General features: G+C 32.4%; 1 protein-coding gene across 2 annotated transcripts in view; it reads right to left on the minus strand.

Annotated features, from left to right (window-relative positions):
* Positions 1 to 5,258, minus strand: part of LOC108747766 (transcriptional enhancer factor TEF-1) — a 178,368-nt gene that overhangs the window by 168,200 nt on the left and 4,910 nt on the right. The window lies entirely within an intron of this gene.

Consider the following 5,258-nt stretch of genomic DNA (forward strand, 5'->3'; position numbering starts at 1 on the left):
AGAGGTTGGATGTTGGTTGGCTGCGTTCTCACGTCCGTTCACTCTCTCGCTTCAGATTCGAGGGGCACTTGTTGAATTTCAGGGGTCGCATTTTAGGCTTTGCAAATAAATGCGCTAATAAATGAGAATGTAGTATCACTGAGCTCGACCAGGAAACTCGTAACAGCCCAATTAACGTATCTTTCATGCGTTAATTCTCTCGAGTGATGATACGTAATCGAGTAGACCGTATCGTAACGTTCGAACAAATTGAAAAAACAAAGAATGATTTTCTCCATTTTGCAAATATAGCTTCTATTATGTTACATGATATCTGGCTAATAGCCCGACGGCATTATACGCTATTTGTAACTTGTTGCGTATGTATAAATCTTTAATTTGTCGTTATATACATATTCATATTGAACATCGTAATAGTTGTTGATTGTATGCGCATTTAAAAAGAAACTGTTGTCACAAAGGGAAAGGAATAAATGTTATGTCTCATTTATTTTTTTAAAGTCGCGTATTTTATACATGTACTTCGAGAAACAAAAATTGAATTTGATTACAACATTATTACATTAGTTAGTATAGTACCGTTTTTCTTTAATAATTGCGATTGATTTTGATACGTGACATTTTACAAAGTCATGAAACAGAACCTTCTAAGAAATATAGAATACCATTGTTAACTTATATCCTACCTATCTTTCGAGAGATAATTCCTTTGTATTATAGGTAAAATATATAGTGTTAGAATAAAGTGTTTTTTTTTTCTTTCTAAAGACCCTAAAGCTGTTGAAAGCATTCCTAGAAATCATTGAATGAAAGTTTTGTTTACTTTCACATGTTCGCACACGAAATATCACGCACGTTATGTTGATGCTTTAATGCTAATTTGGAAAATGTTGGATTTTAAAAATATATAAAATATTTTAACATCGCCACAATTATTTTATTATACTGAAAAAAATTTCTAAATCTAAATAATTAAAAGTAGCTACATCTTTCTAACAGTCAACTACACAGAAAGAAATTAATAAAATAGAGCTAATGCGTATTCTAATTAATAATACAATCATTATTTCATGTATAAGCAATAATAATAAAATCTTAAATGGGTTTCATATATATATATATAATATATATATATATATATAATATAATCTTGAACATTTAATATTTAACAATATTATAATTTTATTTTGACCGAGTAATAGTCATCTAAAATATAGAAAAAGTCATGTAATGTAATTACGATAGATAATGAGGAGAATTATCTGCAGCCAATTAGAGCAATTTTTTTAAGGAAAAAAAGTATATTTAATAAAAATTTATTCTGATATCTACATCTTGGAGAAAATTTACTTTAAATAAAATTAAGATTTTTGAAGGTAATTGAGAGTTTACTTAAGAAATTTAAAGTGTGTAAAAAGTTAATCTCTCTAAAGTAATCTAAAAACTTTAAAGTATTTTAAGAGGCTGTCGTACTTTAAAGTAATCTTTAAAAAACCGAAAGTTTTATTAGTCCCATTGCATCTGTAATTTTTTAAGTACTTTTAAGTTTTAAAATAAAGTATTCATAGTTCTTATATTTAAGACCGTCTTAAGTATAGTTTTGACATGTCATGAACTAATCACAAAATCGTATTAGCTTCTTAAGACATTGCTTAAGACAGTTTGAAATAAGAATGGACTATAAATACAAACTCTTTATAATCTTACATATTAATAATTGTATATCTAAAGTTTTATACAGATTCAGTATATGTTTTGTAAAAAATTTGAAAAAATAGGGAGAAAAAATAGGTAAACGATTCAATAACCGAACATGAATCTGAACATTTACACAAAACTATACAGATTTGTTTATATTCTTATTAACCTCAAATACTTTTTTAAATATAATATTTAAAAAATATTATAAACATAATTTAATTGTAACCTTTAAATACAATTAAATTATAATATTGTAATAAAAAAATAAAACATTTGAAATCAATAAGGATAAATTTTACGTATCTAAGTGTCCAGATATATATCAGTACATGTCTGGGATGTTTATCTATTTAGTTTTCAAGCAAAAGCAGTTACGTATAATACTTTGCATTGTCCATTTAGCTTTCAATATTGAAGAGTATTTTTAATTCTTCCATTATTTATAATTCAATTTCAATTACGGTGTACATTTTACATTCATGTATTTATTTTTTATGTACAAGTCTTTTTATTTTTAATTCTTGAAAAGCTTTTCTGTTTGCATGGGCTCTCTCTTTTGCCAATATCCATACGATATATAATAGAAAACTAACACAGAGACCATTTCGCAAAAGCGTTGCGCGACAATAAAGCGGTATCTCAAAAAGGAAAACGCGCCGCAGATTAATAACGACGACGTCAAACAGTGCGCTCTCGCAAACCGAAACGCGGTACGCGTACGAAAATAATGCCCGGAGCTGTTAACTTTTGCGACTGACACAAAGCCCGGCCGTAATTAATGCCTTTAAACGTTTGCCGCGCAATGAGCTCCTTTTGTCAGTCGGATGCATTGTGTTGTACAAAAGTTTACAAACAGGTCGGAGCAGCAGCGCAATGTGCAGCCAGGACGCGACGCGACGCGACGCGACACGCTGTACCGCGCCGTCAGGCTAAAACGAGAGATTTTCATTCACGTTACGTGTGTCGCGTATGTCGAATGGAAACGGCAAACTTCGATTTTGTCCAGCGCACATGTCCTTTTAATCACTTAATTGTGTTAACGCTCGATTTCTGCTGCGCGGTCCGAAATCGAGGAAACGTGTCGCTCGTTCTTTTTTTATATTATAGCTGCGACAACATAGGCCTGTTCATTTTGGCTGAACCAGTTCATCTTTCTTCTTCTTCTTTCCTTCTAAAGAGAAAAGGAAGAAAGATAAACTAATGCGAAAGTTTAGTTAAAATGAACGGGCCTCACGCGACTGTAACTGCAATTATCACGAGATATTACAGAACTTTTGTTATGTCGTAATCTTTTTTTAAAGAAATTCATATTGTTATATTTTGAAGAAATTCGCGAAAATCAAGTTTTATATCATCTTGATGCCGAGGCAAGACTTGGGCTTATGCCGATCTTCAATGTTCTTGTTGAATATATAGTTTGATGAAAGATCTAACTACTCGATTCTTATTTCAAGATCGTTTTAAATAATCTTAAGATACTGATACGACTTTGTAACTGATTCATGACATCTTAAATATAAGAATCGACTATGAATACCGGTCGAAGAGTTTGATAACAATGCCACGATTATTAAGTCTTCAGATCGAAATATTATCGGAAACATACGTCACCGACACAATGTATTCGACAAAATTCAATTTCAAATTCAAACAATTGTGGGATAACATTTGTCGAATGTCTTGTCGTAGTTGTCGACAAAAATATTGATAGCAACTTAAAAATATGAGTGATATCACGTTGATGACAATATTGATTTATGTTTCCGTTCTCGAGAGGCGGTAGAGATCAAACGAATGTCGCCGATATATAAACGAAAATACGGACACTTTGGTGACATCGAGTGTGACATCGTTACATTATGGTTTATATTCATAGTTCGTATTTCAAAACTGTCTTGTAATGTCTCATTCTCACGATCAACTGGATATTCTAATAAATGTTTCAAGCCATTAGTGTCACTCAATTCCCCACATAATAAAATTTTGTCATCACATTTTAGATTATCTAATAAAACACTACATATATCGTTGTATTTCTATTATGTTTTCAAATTAGGTCAAATCTAAAATCTCTTTTTTTAAAAAAAGTATTCTTTGATGTGTCTACAGTTGTACAAGTAGAAAGAATTAAAAAATCATTCCACCATCTTTAATATTAAGGCTAATATTTAAAAAATGCGATAACAAAAAGTAGTTGATATTATTATCGGATACACTGTTGAATATATACATATGTCGAGTACAAAACAACAAAATTAACAATAAAACTAACAATAAAAATAATAATTATTGACATTTTATCACCCGTATTTGTTTCCGATATTTTTGTCATCTACAAAATCAACAACAATGTTTCTTGATCTGGAAGTTTTATGTAAACGTGAATTCGTAAATCTTTTCGTTTCTGGAATACGTGTTATGGAATTGTTCTGAATGGATTCCCCAATTGTTCCATTTTTTTTCTAGACAAAGCAATAAAAATCTATAGAATAATTGAATAATTCCAATCGAAATCTATGATTTGTTCTACGATAGATATCCTGGACACCTATTGTGGAACAAGTCAGAATGGATTCCGATTGGAATTATTCAATTATTCTCTAGATTTCTATTGTGTTTTCTAGGGAAAACGGAACGATTCCAATCGGAATCCATTCCGATTTGTTCCACGATAGCTACCTAGGTACTCTAGATATCACAACTCGATAAAGACAAAAGTTATTTGTTTTAGATACGGTTGAATCGATTTTAACTACAGTTCAGGGAATACACCGAGTGTCTTCAAGTATGATTCTATTATTAACCGAATGTTAAACAAGGATAACTGGAGCTTTTCTTAACGCCGCTTTTCTCGGCGTGAAATTACGCTCTTTTGGACCATTCTTGGTACAATATATCGGAAACGCGAGTCTGTCGCGATCGCGTAATATCCAGCGATAAAAAGCTAGTTTTACCTGATATTCGTGGCCGCGTATCATATTGCACTTCTCTCGCTGCAAGCTCACAACGAGATAATAATAAAAATTCCACCAAAGGCGTAATCCTCAAAGTCACCGTCGACAGCGCGTTTCCTAACGGGGAGAGTTTTAATGGTTGGGAAAAAGGAAAAACGTTTGAGGGGGAGAGAATGAAGCGCGCGGCGAGCTTATCTTATTTTAATGCGCGGCAAGCTTATCTTATTTTAATACGCGGCATGCGGAGCCTCGTTCGCGATGAAATTGACAATTATCCCGCTCTTTATGCCCTACCGCTTATTCGAGCTATTTCGACCTGAGCATAACACATGGCACGACCGGTATGCCGCGAATTCTATTTAACCGTCGATAGCCGTAAAGTCATAAAACTGCCCCGCGGGCCGAAGATAACTAATTGAAAAGCTTACAGAAACAATACTGCATGGTAGTGAACAAAAAGGGAAGCGGGTCTTTTAATTGTTCTTCGTTGTTAGCGTCGTGAGATCAATAATTACTATTCTAGAATAATTATTAACCGCGAGTGTAAAGAAAAATGTGATATACGCGCGTTTCATTATACATTTTATGTAGATATAATGTGTG

Source organism: Trachymyrmex septentrionalis, unplaced genomic scaffold (assembly GCF_001594115.1).
Source record: "Trachymyrmex septentrionalis isolate Tsep2-gDNA-1 unplaced genomic scaffold, Tsep1.0 scaffold20, whole genome shotgun sequence".
Taxonomy (NCBI): domain Eukaryota; kingdom Metazoa; phylum Arthropoda; class Insecta; order Hymenoptera; family Formicidae; genus Trachymyrmex; species Trachymyrmex septentrionalis.